Source organism: Scophthalmus maximus, chromosome 3 (assembly GCF_022379125.1).
Source record: "Scophthalmus maximus strain ysfricsl-2021 chromosome 3, ASM2237912v1, whole genome shotgun sequence".
NCBI classification, from domain to species: Eukaryota; Metazoa; Chordata; class Actinopteri; order Pleuronectiformes; family Scophthalmidae; genus Scophthalmus; species Scophthalmus maximus.
In genome coordinates, this window is record NC_061517.1 from 20,647,501 (window position 1) to 20,653,650 (window position 6,150).

General features: G+C 45.3%; 1 long non-coding RNA gene across 1 annotated transcript in view; it reads right to left on the bottom strand.

Annotated features, from left to right (window-relative positions):
• LOC118316846 overlaps window positions 1-2,793 on the bottom strand; it is a 5,105-nt gene extending 2,312 nt beyond the window's left edge. Inside the window, exon 1 of the long non-coding RNA XR_004795272.2 lies at window positions 2,478-2,793. This is a non-coding gene — a long non-coding RNA (uncharacterized LOC118316846). The remainder of the gene's footprint in view (window positions 1-2,477) is intronic.
• Between the last annotated feature and the right edge of the window lie 3,357 nt (window positions 2,794-6,150).

Here is a 6,150-nt window from a genome sequence, read left to right on the forward strand (position 1 = left end):
GAATTATTGGATAAACATGTAAACCTTGGATTAAGCGTAGGATGTGGTGAGGTATGTTGATTTGATATACTTGTTACGGAATTGCATTCGGTTACATCATATTTCACTCGAGATTCATAATCTCCTCATAGGCCATACCGAATCAACCTTTTTTTAAGCAAACAATTTTAGAGAATTTCACCAAGTTTGTGTTAAGGTACAAGCAGGCTCTAATTGAATTTGAATTCCATTAAGATATCAGATGCTACTTTTGCCTGTTTTTTTTTTTATTTGCAGCCTTTCTTTTTAACTCATCCTGTTGCTTTTCATATCCCGCAAAAGTTGTTTAATGACTCATTCTGCATTAATTATACGAGTGACAGAAAGCCCTTTTTTCAAAGTTGAATCATGTGTGTTATTCAATAATTTGATTCCAGCATCTCTGAATTCAAATTTGTTCCCCTTCTTCACTCATCAGGGGATGAATCGACTACAAATTCCACCTGTGAACTGCACCTCCAGCCCACTTTTTTTAAGTCATTAAATATGATTAGCCGGCAGCCCCAGATACCGGTTGTGGATCTCTCTGCTGCCTTTGGTGAATCACATGTCAATTTCACACGGATCCTGAGCGTAAAAACACATTACACGAAAAGGTCCGCCTTAAATTGCATATGATGATATCTGACCGAGTCGGATGTTTTCGAGAAGGGATGGTCTTCCTTACCATCCTTACGCCACTGCCTCAAATATACCGACCCAGATACAGAAAGTATAAAGAGTGCCCCAAAAAGAGAAGCTTTATTTTATTGAATTAATTCAGCTGAGAAAGAAATCCCATTGCCCCTTTGGGCTCAGCGGGCGTATCAGAAGAGACAATGTGACAAGAGTCTTAGTGCTAGCGATGCTGAGGCGGGTCAAAAGTCCTGAGGGTCAGGTGGGTTTTATCACTGCAAAAGTCTTATCTGACATTTGTCTCGGGGACAGGCTTGGGGAGATAATTGGAATGGGCTTCTCTCTGTGTCTCCTCCTGCATCTCCTTTTACTCTCTCTTAGTTTTTCAGTCACTCCACTACACACAGACACACACGCACACACACACGCGCACACACACACACGCGCACACACACACACACTCCTGCGCATTTTATCTTGATGCACTTAGTGTGTGCTGAAGTTGGCCTGTAAGCTTTGCCTTCACATCTCTCAATATCTTATCTTCAAGTATACGACGCCCACGGTTGGCATTTTAAGACGACACCAACTGAACGCACACATACACACACACACACACACACACTGATCTCCATCGCTACTGCTTCACTGTCACTCACAATGGCCCACACACAAGCTGTGAAAGTGTGCATGTGCAGGAGTGGGCATGACGTCTGTATGTTGTGTTTAAGAGAGCTGGAGAGAGAGTGTGTGTGTGTGTGTGTGTGTGTGTGTGTGCCTGCACATACGGCACAGTCAGTCCGTGTTTATGCATCATAAGTCGATGCTTTTGTGCGTTTGTGTGCATGCGTGTTGCTCCTGTGAATATAGCTCGGCGCGAGCGATTGGTAGGCGCTGATTATGCCGTAATGCTAGGGTTGTCAGGGAGCCAGCCGGCAGCCTGGTTTTAGCCACAGCGGGAGGTGGCACCGTCATCCCCATTACACCAACCTCGGCTTCAAACAGAGAAATATGTCAGCGCGGACAAAAGCCTTTTGTTCTGACTGGACCTCGGAATGTCTGTAAAAAGCATGTCATTTCGATTTAATTGCCGGGGTAAGCTGTATATATATTAAAAAAAATAAACAACTCAAGCAGACGCTTCACCTTGAGCTGCTGGTCATTCTGCACAGACTCTGTTAAAATGCTTTAACTGAGACGAGTTAACGCTAAAACAACTTTAAAGTGCTAGTTCTCAGAAATCAACTGTTGTTTCCTACCCTTGGGGCTACTTTGGTTTTTATTTCATGAGGCTTTTTTTTTGGTTTTCCACGTTCAGCCGGCCCTGAGAGCTCAACACTCGGCGACCGTAGGAGTGACAATGCGACGGCAAATGAATGAAACACATTCGACAATTCGACAAAACACGTGCAGAGCATTTGGACACGAACACTGCAAAGTGTGCAGCGAACACGGACGACGCAATTGTTGATTTCAGTGTCAACTTTTGCAGGTGCAGCCGAAGTACGTGGTGCAGTGTCTAACATGTCACGCAAATTCGTAATGACTCCATGAGCAGTAACCATGGCAGCAGCTTGTGTATGCAGGCATATAGATCCATTTTTAGTGTCCCCTAAAAACTTTGCTTTCTAGCTTTGTCAGTTTTTTCTGCAGCCATGCAGCAGCACCTTTTTTTGTGCTGCACGTGTGTTATCGAACTGGTGACATTTTGGTTCTTGTTGCTCGGTACATTTGCAAAAACTCAGCGCCGTTATGCCTGTTACTGAAGATAAGCCACACACCGAACCCCAAACATTTTCTTTGGGATGTGTTTTACAGCTTACCTTCTCACTTGTATACAAGCTCAGTCGGCTCCTCTGTGCTCTGCTGGCAAAGCGTCTGTCAGCGCTGCTGCTGCTGCTCGCCTGTCGAGCTCACACTGCAGCAGTAACAGCAGGAGGTCACATATACACTCAAGTCCCAACAGCGACAATGCCCCTGGATTTGAGAACCACTGTTTATTGACTAATGCTAGCTAAGTAAGCCAACTACTACTACCACTAGTACTACTACTACTGCACTCTGTAAATTTAGTTTTATAAATAGGTCCGGGAACAGGACCACGCCTCAAACACATCTCCTGTCCGCTCAGAAAGTACATACGCTCACCCGTTCCGTTACCTTCCCCTCTGACTCCTTCCTACACCCATCATTTCAACGCTTCATCCCTTCAACCGCTCATCCCTTCATCTTTTTGACCATTCATCCCTAACCATCCTTTCAACTCCTCGACCCCTCATCCCTAACCATCCTTTCATCCCCTCCACCCCTCATCCCTTCGACCCTTCATCCCTTCATCTTTTCGACCCCTCATCCCTCCATCCTTTCATCCCCTCAATCCTTCATCCCTTCATTCTTTCAACTATTCATCCCTTCGACGCCTCATCCCTTAATCCCCCTGACCCCTCATCCCTTCATCCCTCTTCCTCATCATCGCAAGATGCATTATACTCAATAAGCTTTAATATCCATAGTTTGAAGGTGTGGTCCTGTTAGTGAAAAACAGAATATAAAAGTAAATAAGCATCTAGACACTACTAGGTTTGAGAACTATCAGCTACCTTGCACATGTCCAGTTTTTCCAGAGCAATAACGTTACTATGACTAATGCAGTGTCCCTTAAAAGTGCCTGTCTGGTACAAGCCGATTTTTTGGCTTGTTGCATTGCTGCTTGCGGCTTTTTCAAGAGCCGCTCATACAAACAACTTCACACTTGACACTGCGCTTCCTCAGGTTCTGCAGTACACCTGCCATGAAACGTTTGCGTCATTGAACGACGAACGAGATATGCTATCATAGAATTGAGGATTTGGCGGTGATTTGGCGGTTTGTAACGTTGGAGTGAACTGTACAGAAAGTACAATCAAGCCAGTCATGACAGTTGTCCTGATGTCTTAAAAGAAGAACAAAAATGGAACAGGGACGGAATCATCTGTCAAACAGCCAAGAATTTCCCGTACCACAAAATATCATATTGAAGAGTGGAAACTGATAAGCAATTTTTTCAAACATTTATTCCAAACAACTATTTTTTTTTTCATATTTAGTGAGAAAAGGGGAACTGTCTTGTCGTCGGGATTAGCTAATATTGTGCCAATATGGTACTTCTCAACTTATTCTTTTAAAACAAAGAAAGCAGTAAACTTTCTCTCAAAAAATACAGTTGTTTTATAACCGACAATAACACACTTTGTGGCCTCTTGGGGACAGCAGAAACAAACAACACTATTGTTAACCTTTAAGTTAATGCGGTGAACTTGTTTGCTAGTTTGATATTCAATCTATACTTTTAATTCAGATTTTCCTTCTGCACTTATATTAAATGTTTGGCTCTTTTGCGGCTTGATGCTACACCGTGTTAGCTAGTTGAGTTGCTAGTTTTGTTTGTCTGCTAACTGGTTTTTGCTTATTAAAAAGTTTCATGCCAGAAAAAAAAATCAGTGTGCCAAAAGATGCTGCAATGCACCATAGAACTGGTGAGAACTGCAGTGTTGGCAGGTGATCATTTTCTGTGGGTTCATCACTATGGGCAACACCTTCCACACACAAGTAATTATGAGAGCCATTGTTACACTTATTATATAAATATTACAGCTGCATAAAAGACAGACAGAGTTTTATCCACTTTGCCTGGAGAAGTAAGCTACGCTCTTGTATAAACACTTTCCACCATTCAAATTTTTTGCAGTGCAACTATCAGAACGAAAGAGGACAAATGCTGTAAAACTACTTTTGAAGCAAAAAAGAAAAGAAAAGAAACATAATGAGTAAACCAGTCAGGCAGAAAATGTATACTGAAATTAACAATTGTTGAAGGCCTTTCTTTTGTAGTTGAGCCATTTCAGAACACGGACGGTAATGAACTCAGCGCTGCGTCGCAATTTTGTTCTGCCATTTCTATTTCACCCTCGCTGGTTCTTCATTAGAGTCGTCCGCACAGTGGGGAGAGCGGAACGAACGGAGATCAACCTGCATCCTGTTTCCGCTGTTTGTCATTATGTGCCGCTTCGCTCTGGCCGCATTACCTTCTCATCAAGTCTTTTTACTACAGTATTCGAAGAGCAAAGCGGTGGGGGGGGGGCGGCCGTGTGCGGGCAATTAAAGCTTCCCGGTTTGCAACACATGAGAGGAAGTCCAACTTTCCAGCCCTTTCTTTCTTCGAAAAAACTGAATTTGAAAGACCAAAGGGCATCCGGCAGCTATGGACAGACACGGGCGGACGCAGGGACATTCCCTGCATAAGGTTTTAAGTGACGGGAGCGCCGAGGGGAGGGACGAGAGCAGCAGCAGCAGCAGCAGCAGCAGCAGTGCCGGGGCAGGGAACAGAGGGGGCTGCTTGTAGCCGGTCATTAACAGTCAACCGGGATATACCGCTGGGGGGATTGCAGACCGCGGCGCCGGCTTGATAATTCAATCTGTCATGCGCGCGCTACAGGCTAGGCCAATTAACTGGAGAGGAGGCAGGCCTGACCCCCGACATCCCTCCCGCCCTGCCGCCCTCCATCCCTTCTCCGCTCGCCACATCCGCCGCGTGTGTTGAACCGACGTCTGTGCCAGTTAAACTGTCACTCCTGCTGAGGTCAGAAGGAAGAAAAGTGTTTGTGCGCGTGTGGGTGTGTGTATCTCAGAGCATGTAAAGTCACTGCATCGGTGCGCTACAGCGTCCGCTCTGATAATGGGGAGATGGAGCGTTTATGTATGGACAAACACGAACCGCTGGTAATCGACTGCCAATTTGCAGAACACCACAGGTGGAACAGAACAGGCTTTCCGGCAAACGGAAGCCGGGCGATTTCCCTCTCTCTGTAATGTAGATTCACATCTTCTGCATTTTACTATTTGGAGAACCGTTACTTTTCCTTGCGTACCGGGACTCTCTCTCACATGTTAGGTTCTCTGCTCAGCTCACTCACTGGCCCTAAATAATCTGCATTGAGAGACCAATAATTTCATAATGCGATACTTAATCATTTGCTAAAACCAGCTGATATACACGCCACGTGTGAATAAAGGTAGTACCGGCAGACATTTTTTTTTCCACTCCAAGGGATGCATCTTCTCCTCTTCTTCCAGGTTTTCTCTCACCTCCCATCGCAAAGGAGAACGGAGGATTAGGAGAACGGAGGATTAGGAGTCCTCTCGTCCGCCGCCGCCTCCTCCCACACACCTGTTACCTTTTGTCAGACGTCGGGCAGCATCCCAACACTTCTAATGGATTTTTACAAAAGCCGCTCATTAAAACACTTAAATACAGTGCGGGAATGTGTGTGTGTGTGTGTGTGAATGGCAGGGGAATGTGACAGAGTAGGAGCACACGCTTGGGAAAACCTCCTTTCATGTCCGCAGAAAAAAAGAGCGTGGAGCTCTTTGCAGAGCAAGGTCGTGGCGAAGGTGGAAAGAAAGGCGCCGCAGTGTGCAGCACACTGTTAGCTCTGGCGCAGCGCCAGATCGATCGGG